Source organism: Heptranchias perlo, chromosome 28 (assembly GCF_035084215.1).
Source record: "Heptranchias perlo isolate sHepPer1 chromosome 28, sHepPer1.hap1, whole genome shotgun sequence".
NCBI classification, from domain to species: Eukaryota; Metazoa; Chordata; class Chondrichthyes; order Hexanchiformes; family Hexanchidae; genus Heptranchias; species Heptranchias perlo.
This window is the reverse complement of record NC_090352.1, coordinates 9,785,810-9,795,629: the sequence shown is the minus strand read 5'-3', so window position 1 is coordinate 9,795,629 and position 9,820 is coordinate 9,785,810. Positions and strand designations below refer to the sequence as shown.

The 9,820-nt window shown below is 42.2% G+C and overlaps 1 protein-coding gene across 4 annotated transcripts in view; it reads left to right on the top strand.

Annotated features, from left to right (window-relative positions):
* The first annotated feature begins 4,804 nt into the window (after nucleotides 1-4,804).
* The window catches only part of lig3 (ligase III, DNA, ATP-dependent), a 66,078-nt gene continuing 61,062 nt past the window's right edge, over nucleotides 4,805-9,820 (top strand). For 3 of the 4 annotated variants that reach the window (XM_068008042.1, XM_068008041.1, XM_068008037.1), the window contains exon 1: nucleotides 4,805-4,895. The gene's annotated coding sequence lies outside the window, so the exon portion shown is untranslated. Of the gene's footprint in view, nucleotides 4,896-5,124; nucleotides 5,447-9,820 lie in introns of those variants that run through there. The other variant, XM_068008039.1, reaches the window with a different exon arrangement.

Genomic DNA, 9,820 nt, shown 5'->3' with positions numbered 1-9,820 from the left:
GCAGGTCCAAGCCTGCCCAGCAGTCTCCACGGATACTTGTCATCCCCATTGTGGCGGGTGCCTGCCTGAGAAGCACCCTAGAGGCATGGGTGCCCGCCTGGGTTATGTAACTGAGGTGACCTTCCCCAGACCCTTCAAACTTTGGTAGGTTTTCTGGACCATGATCTTATCAGATCTCTATTGTAATGACAGCCACTTCAGAATTACCAATTCAAAGTAACTCCAAAACACTGATGCCTTTTTATTGGTGACTGTATTTATTAATATGAGAGATTGAATCAGAGTAAGACACTGGAGGCAGGGCAGCCACTTGTCTGCCTTTGTAGTGAACTATCGATTTTTTTGTATGGGTTGTCCAGAAATTTTGTTGTTTCGGTTTTTCCATCTATTTCTGTGTCTATAGCGTGGACATGGCAGTTTTAAAGGTTGTTAATGAATTGCCGCCATGAATAAAGCATAGCTCAGGACTCAGACCATCACCATACACTCTGTCCTGCCTTTATTCAGTCCTCTATCTGATTTTGCACTTGGGAAAAGGCGTAAAAAGTAGCAAAATTCCTACTGTCTAATCTTGCAACTGCCACAAATAGATTTTTTTAAAGATAGAATTGGTGAGGTGCACAATGATACTCAACCTGCAATCTTCCTTTTTTCCACCAAGTTTCTCTCTTCCTCCTCTCCTGAGGGCATGGACTCTTTCCTAGACGACAGTTTCAAAAGCACCAACTGGCCATTCTTCAAGTGACCGTTAGCAAGCTATTCAAATGGATGGGCATCACAACCAACCCTGATCCTGTCCTCACCCAGCATTTGCCAGAAGGGGATGCTAGACAGCAATTAAGAGCGGGAACCCTGGCTGATTTGATCTTTATCCCAGCGTGGTTAAGACCAAAAATAGCGCTCCTACTAGCACCCCAAACCGAGATCAGCTAACTCGACCCAGACCTGGGATTGAACCAGGGCTGTCCCTAGTCTGTGTGGCTCGGCTATGTACTGCCATAACCTCCAAGTCAGTGGAAGGAGTCTTCAAATAGATTTTAAATACTCAACAGTAGAAATGACTAAAGATGGTGTTCTCATACGAATGATAAACAAACCTCAGTACCAAATTCCGCTTTCTGCTGTTCCTGTCGCATTAACATCTTGGTTAAAATAGTGAGAGAAATTCTACGAGTGTGTTAAGTGTTTTCAGAATATCATCCTCAACAGTCATTTGTACCTTTAAAGCCAGATGTTTCCAATGAAATTTGGCTTTTTGTGAATCTACAAAACAGCCTTGCTTTCTTCTTAATACTGCCATGGACAGACTGGTGAAATGGTGAGAATCGTGAGAAGATCAGTGGCACAGATTGGAAACCCACTGGTGAATGGAGTTGAGTTTTGACAGTAACTCTACATTGAGATATGACAGGCCATCTGCAGACCTGTACTCTTTTTCCATTTGTTCTAGGAATGTGGGCAATGCTGATCCCTAGTTTCCCTGAGAAGTTGATCGTGGGCCTTCTAATTGTGCTTTGTATGAATTGTTTTTACAACTGAGTGGCGTACTGGGCAACTTCAGAGGGCACTAAAGGTCAACCATGTTGACTTTCTTTCAAAAATCCAGCAAAATAGCAGAACCAACTGAGATTTGCTTGATACTTTCGTGCCCTTTTGCTCTGCGGATGGAGCTTAAGATGGAAGCCTTGACTGTACATATATTACTAACGTTGATTCTGTCATCACAGAATGCATCAGATGTTTATGCAACCAAACCCAACTGGGAACTCTTGCTGTTTCTAGTTCCTGTCGTGCTACTGTCTCCGGGTCTTCAGTACATTTCGTACAATAAACTGATTAAGATTTTTGTGGAATCAAGTATACTTTTCTAATTCATAACACTAGATTCATAATTCAATATACAGAACATCTATTGAATAAATATGGAAGTTTGTACTGAATACAGCATGTACTTTTATTCGTTTTAAAATAAAATTGTTGCGTTTTTTCAGTTGGCTGAATTTGAGTTCATTGTTTCTTACATAACAGGGCATACAAGCTGCCCTTCAGGCACTGAGTATGGACATAATTCCATCGCACCTGCATTTGGTGTCCCTTCATGAACCCATCTCCCTCGTCTAAATTGTGTACGTTACAGGGACCCCCAAAGGAATTCCTATTAGCACTTTGTTTACTGCAACTTTAATTGCAGCAACAAGCAACAACATTGGAAGGAAGTATTTTTTAAACATCTTAAAGACTCAAAAATGGCATCATACACAACAACAGAAACTAACAAAATACAATTAAACTTCAATTAAAAAGCCATTTGTTTATCCCATAAGCCTAGGCTTAAGAATCCACCTACAGCAAGCCAGACTATTGGATTAGCCATGTCCCTATTTTATATAGGTCACGTGTAGTCCCTGAGTCCTGACAATCTGGCCTTCAAAGCCCAGGCATTTTACTCCTATTTGTGCTTATATTTCCTACTTGCTGATTTGTCCTCTTTGAATTATGTGGATCTCTTTTTTTTCAGGCTGTTGTTTCATTGGCGGATAAATCCTAAATCAGAGCACCAAGATCTGTTGGTATCACCAACTTAAGATAAACGTAAATTATTGGGAGCATGGATTTAAATTTTGGATGTTGCCCTGAGGCTACATGGTATGCATCTATGTGGCCCACAAAGACAAAAAAACGTGGGCTCTCCTGCGTCAGATCATAGGAGAGCTTTGGACTTGGATCTAGAGTTGCCACCTGTCCAGCTTTTGAGTCGGCTGGCTGGAAATTTCCAAGAGGTAAACTGGATACCAAGGGAGTTAAATTTAACTTTGATGGTGACACAAAACAGGTGGTAGCAGATCACGCTGTCCAATTATAGCCAATGGGAAGGAAAGTCAGGAAGGTTGTATAACAGCAGTCGATCCGCTACTGCCCACTTTGCACCCCCTGCTGATGTTGAATTTAAGCCCCCACCCCATCCCAAGTGGCTGATTTTCAAAATAAAAATCCTTTTGTCCACTTACTTCTATGACTCATTATATAGAGGCACTGGTTGTTGTGGTATCTGAGAAATATTCACCATCAGAAAAGCAAATCTCAGAAATCAAGCCATGATTCCCTCTGAAGTGCCCTGTCCATTATGCCACCATCTGTCATGTTATTGATTTGGCAAAAGGTGGTGACCTTTCTTGCCCCTTTAGTGTCCAAAGAGTCTGTATTATGCTACAGTGGTGTCTAGAGAGATACTCCACATGAAGAAATTGGGAATATCCAACATTAATTTTAGTAACAATTATGCTTATGGGCATTCAAAGATTTCAGGTCACAACTGAATCCAGCTCTGTTTAGTTTTCCTCTTGCAAAAATAATACAATGTTTTTAACAAAGACTGCAAGCAACATGTGTTGGGGCCATGAAAAAAATCGGATTGGAGCTGCCAACTCTCAAGTGATTACATTGTTGGACAAATGTTGATCTTTGTTTAACGTAAAAGAAAACAGAATTATTCCGAAGTGCTCTTTTTGGAAAGGCACAAAGTCACCAACATCAGGGAGATGTTAGGAACGAGAAACTGTACGGCAGCCAAAACACCAAATATTTCTGTGTTTATTTTCATGGTTAGAAACATCATTTGGATTTTTAAAAACAAAATGAGCAATTATCACCCTTAAAAAGTGACATTTGCTTGATCTGCTAGCATAAATACAACTGAGGAGGTGTAAGTTCCAATGTCAGTCAGTATTAGGCGTGCAATTAACCCCAATCTGAGATGATTGCCTTTATCTTGCTTGGATATGAGGTGGTTGTTGCTGGAACTTGCTACCCAGTCTGCATTTGCAATGCAGTTAAATGTGCAGTTGATATTTCCTGTGTTCCAGGGAACTGGCTAATTAGTCACTGGGGCTCTGCAGAGCTTAGGAAATTTGTATCCATTAACTTTAGTGGGAATGTGGATAAGTGGGGCACCAAGCTCTGACAACAAGCTTGCCTAAGTCTGGAAAGGCTCATTCTTGAAATTTTGCTATCTGGCAGACTGTTTGTTTGTATTTGCAGTTAAATCAATGGATTGAAATTTTCAGTGCTCCAGAGAGCTGCCCATCAGTCACCATGGCTCCCCACAGCATAGGAAATTTGAATCCATTGATAACTCCCTCATTGGGTGTGGGCACAATGTTGGTGCTTATGTCTGCTACTGATTCCTGAATAAATTGGTAGAATTCTTGCCTTTGAGACAGAAGGTTGTGGGTGCAAACACACCCACTTCAGTGAAATTTTGAGGGAGTATTGTATTGTCTGAGGTGCGGTATTTTAGATAGATAACCCTAACCCTAACCCTCTTTGTCTGCTCAGATAGATGTAAAAAAGTCACTATTCGAAGAAGAGCTAAGCGTCCTCTTCCTGTCCTGCCCATCATACCTCCCTCAATTAATGCTACAAAAAGCTAATTAACTGTTCGTTCATCTCATTTGCTGTTTGTGAGATCTTGCCCTGTGCAAATTAGCTGATATGTTTATATAACAGCAAGTACATTTCAAAAGTAATCCATCAGTTGTAAAATGCTTTGGGATGTCCTCAAGCTAGCATAGGTGCTACATAAATGCAAGTTCCTAAACCTCTTGTTAGAGCAGGCATCTGACAACAGTTTTCTTTAAACCTTGCGCTGTTTCTATGGCAAAATTTAGTCCATTTGGGGTAGTCAGTGGTGCATTTCAAGCAAACCTCTTAATAGTAGGCCAAGGTGTTTTTTTTGTGTGGGCAAACTGTTCTAGACCCTGGCCGCCTGGCGCCTTTAAATGGGGGGCCACGTCACCGCGGCTGAAACGGAGACAAAGCGGGAGTGCCGGGTTGTTAAAGGGGAGGTTCCCGTCGTGAGGCAGTGCAGGCCGCGGCTGTACGGGGTTCCGGAGCAGGTCAGTGAGACGGTGATAAGCGGTAGCGTGAAGGGATGGGAGAAGCGTGGGGTCACTCGGCCCTCGAGTTGCGGGTTGGGGGAAAAATCAGCCCTTCTCCCTGGGTTAAGAATGGGCTGCAGGGGGGGGCGCCCCCGGACCTGTTCGGTTCGCCGTATGATTCTTTATGGGAGACGCGTGGTTAATTTTGAAGGGGTTTGTGTATCCGGGCCTCGAGGCCTCGGCTTCCATTTTGTGGCGGCGGTGGGTCTACCCACCTCGGTTAGTGGCTTCGCCGCCGAAGGTCGGAGAAGCAAGTAGTGCGCGGAGAGTCGGCATTTAAAGGCGCTGCTCCAGTGGTTAAAGGGGACGTGTATATTTGGTGACCGTTATTTAATGCGTTGGGTGGTGTTTTGATATGTTTTAACCGTCACGCACCCCTTTAACCTAGAAGTTCTGAATGTGTTTCTTCAGAAGTGTAATGTAAACACTGGATTTACTTGGACCTGTGTCCCCCATCAGGCAGCTTGCTTTTATTTTTCTGCTCTGGCCACAACAACCTTGTTTTCTAGGTGAGATTTTATTGTACCTGAATACTGGGATAAAACATTTCGCACCCATGGTATATACGTTCAAGAAAGAAAGAACTTGCATTTATATAGCGCCTTTCATGATCTCAGGACGTTACAAAGCGCTTTATAGCCAATGAAGTACTTTTTTGAGGTGTAGTCACTGTTGTAATAGAAATGTGGCAGCCAATTTCTGCACAGCAAGCTCCCACAAACAGCAATGTGAGAATGACCAGGATCATCTGTTTTCGCTGTTCGTGAGAGATGAATATTGGTTAGGACACTGGTGAGAACTCCCCTGCTCTTTGAATAGTGCCATGGGATTTTTTTTATGCCCACCTGAGAGGGCAGACTTTGTTTAACATCTCATCTGAAAGATGGCACCTCTGACAGTGCAATGCTCTCTCCCTCAGTACTGCACTGAAGTACTAGTTTAAATTTTGTGCTTAAGTCTCTGGAGTGGGGCTTGAACCCACGACCTTCTAACTTGGGAACATAGCAACAGGATTAGGCCATTCAGCCCCTTGAGCCAGCTCTGCCATTCAATCAGATCATGGCTGATCTGCACCTCAACTCCATTTACCCTACTTTGCTCCAGATCCTTTGATACCCTTACCTAACAAAAATCTATTGCTCAGTCTTGAAAGCTCTGATTCTCCCAGCACCCACAGCCTTTTGGGGGAGAGAATTCCAGATTTCTACTACCCTTTGTGTGTGGGGGGGAAATGCTTCCCTTTTACTCCTAAATGGCCTGGCTCCAACTTTAAGATTATGCCCCCTCATTCAGAGGAAATAGTTTCTTTGTATCTACCCTATCGAATCCTTTTAACATTTTAAACATCTCTATCCGATTACCCCTCAATACTCAAGGGAATACAAGCCAAATTTATGCAACTTGTCCTCCATAATTTAACCCTCGAAACCTCTATCATTCTGGTGAATCTGCATTGCACTCCCTCCAAGGCCTGTATATCATTCCTGAGGTGTGGTGCCCAAATCTGAACACAGTAATCCAGATGGGGTCTGACCAAGGCTCTGCACAACTGACTCATAACTTCCAGCCCTTTGTATTCCAACTCCCTTGAGATAAAGACCAATATTCCATTAGCCTTTTTGATTGCTTTTTGTACCTAAATGATTTGTGTACTTGGACTCTCGAATCTCTTCGCTCCTCTACAATTCCTAATTTTTCACCATTTAGAAAAAACTCTGATTTATCTTTCTTGGGTCCATAGTGGATGACTTCACACTTGCCCACGTTAAACTGCATCTGCCATAGCTGGGCCCACTCACTTAATCTGTCTATGTCCCTTTGCAACTTCCTGCACTACTTACTGTCCCTCCTAATTTAATGTCATCTCTTTTCCTTCATCCAAGTCATTAAAAAATAGTGAAAAGTTCATATCCTTGGGGAACACTACTTGTCACATCCTGCTTAAAGGAGCTCTGCTGTCCTGTGGAATGGCTCACCTGTTTCTAAGTTTGCTTTTGCGCCATTTTAAAAAAAATTAAAAATGTTACGGCAAACCCATCAGTTCACATGAAAAAGGACAGGGAAAGGCCACCTGCTCAGAGACCAAAATTCTTGTATGTGATTGCTGCGACCATTACAGGCTGTCATGCCAGATGAAAATGCCAATCGGCTTTGTTTCAGGCTTGGCCAAGTAAATGACTCTCAGGACAGCCAAGAAGCTGTTCATGTTCCATCCACTTGAGCGGTAGAAAATATTTAACATTTGAACCACCAGCCTGTTGATGATAAAGAATTTGGGTCATCTTCAAAGTATCAACAACAACTTTGCGATTATATAGTGCCTTTTAATGTAGTCCCAAGGTGCTTCACGAGCATTTTCAAACAAAATTCGACACAGAGCCACATAAGGAGATATTAGGACAAAGCTTGGTCAAAGAGGTAGGTTTTAAGTAGCATCTTAAAGGAGGAGAGAGCAGTTTAGGGAAGGAATTCAAGAGATTAAGTGTGAAAGGGCTGCCTTGACCTTAGAGTGGTGTAATTGCTGCAGCTCTCCCTAATCTGGAGTATCTCTGCTTCAGTTTTTTTGTTTCCACATCACAGCAGAGATGAGAGTCCATGGAGTGAAGAAGGACCCACTTTGTGCTCATCAAAGTTTGTTAAAAGTTTCTGAGACAGACTGAAGATATTGAACACTTCTTATTTTAAAGCGTTGTGACAGTTTTAAAATATTGTATAAGTTAAGCATTGTATTGCTTCTGTGTAATTCTAAAACTTGTAAAGAAATTTGACTAGTCTTAGCCCGAATGATATGATCTGACAGCATGGTGTTTTCTGCCTTTCAAAAGTGAACATTTTCCAGCATTAAATATTATAGCAAAAAGAGTCATTGTTAAATTTGTGGCATTGCTTCTCCCTTTTGCGACGCGAATAAATGTAATTTTGAATTGTAGAAGTCACGGGTATGCCTGTGGAAATTGTAATTTACTGTGAACATGAAGAGAGAGAGTTGGGACAGAGTTGTAACAGGGTCCCTGCGTAGGGAGCATGGACTTTATTGTTTGAATGTGTGGGGAAGTTGGAAGCTGGCAAAGAATGTTAGAGAAGTCAAGCTTACCTATGGGCAATAGATATTGCTGAGTAGCCACGTTTGGATATAGCGACACCAATTTAACCACATGCACGAATTTTAGCTGAAAACACTCTCTCAACACTGATAAATGTACTTTGTGTGTTTATTTAATAATCATCTACTATTCAGTTGCACACTCTGCTTTTCGTCTTAACGTTTTACCAACAAATGCACAAAAAGTGCACATGCATACATATGAATGAGTATTGAGATCACAAGCCCAATGATGGTGTCATTTTTTATTTATTAATCAAAAATGCAATTAGCCACATCTGGATTCCCAATTAGCCACATGTCTAGTAGCTAATGTATTGGACAACACTGCTCTAGATGATATGGATTAGGGTTTTGGAGAAGTATGAATAGGAGATGGTAATGTTTTAGAGATGAAAGGAATTGTGACAAAGGATCAGATGTGGGTCAGGAAAGCTGAGATTGAGCAGAGAACTAAGGGCTGGACTTGGCATGCCAAGATTCCACACTGCTAAAACTTGACATGAAGTGGCAATAGGTGAGGCCAATGGGAGTTGAGGCCAGAGGCATGCAGGTGGTAGCAGGAACTTTGATTTTACTGATATTTAGTTGGAGAAAATTGTGCCTCATCTGGTTCTTAATATCAGACATGCAGTTGAAGAGAGTGTCGCAACAGCCTTGCAATCGATTGGGGAGATGAAGCTGGGGGTCATTAGCGTACGTTTGGAAGCTGACTTCTAGCTTTCATAGGATGTCAAGAGGAAACCTGTAAATGATGGTAGAGACCTGGGATATACCTGGGTGACTCTCTGCATGACAGGAGAAATCATTTCAGGAGATGTAATGTCTGTTGTGACGTATGAATGGAACTATGAGAGAGCAGTATCGTGCAAGTGGACAATGGATTGGTCATTGTGTGGAATGCAATGCAGAGCGTGAGAAGAGATAAAGAAATCATGGTGTGGTCACGCAGAATTTGTTTGTGACTTTGACTAGAGCAGGCTTGGTACTGTGGATGGCTGGAAGTTACATTTTGAGGGTCTTGAACAGGGAATGATGGGAGTGAAATTGTGAGGACTTGAGAGAAAGGGAAGTTTGGCGATAGGGCAGTAGTTGGAAAGAACAGAGGGGTTAATTAGTGATAGATTTGAGGGTGACAACAGTGCCCGAGGATAGAGAAAGGTTGAAGTTCTAGAATCATACAGCACAGAAGGAGGCTATTCGGCTCATTGTGTCTGTGCCGGCTCTTTGAAAGACCTACCAATTAGTCCCATTCCCCTGCTCTTTCCCCATGGTCCTGCAAATGTCTCCTTTCAAGTGTGTGTGTGTGTGTGTGTGTGTGTGTGTGTATATATACAAATCCCTTTTTGAAAGTGTAGAACCAGAGATTTATAGCACAGAAGGAAGCCATTTGGCCCATTCTGTTTGTGCCAGCTCTTTGCTAGAACAATCCAAAACTAATTCCACTGGCCTGTTTGCCTATAGCCCTGTTATCTTACTTTAAATATTTATCCACTTTTCCCTTTTTAAAAAATGCAATGGTCTCTGCCTCAACCACTCCTACGGCAAATCACCCCATGTTTGTAACAACTCTCTGCCTAAAGAAATTTCTCCTAACCTCTCTCTTCATTCTCTTACTGGCTGTTTTAAGTTGACGATAATGACTTTATGGAGCTGAGGAGGAGAATGTAGGAGCTTGGATGGAAAGGGTTACATGCAAGAGACTTAAATCAAGACCGGAGAAACTTCTTTACAGAGTTGGGAGGCTGTGGAATTCACTGTTAGTGGTTGAGACAGAAGT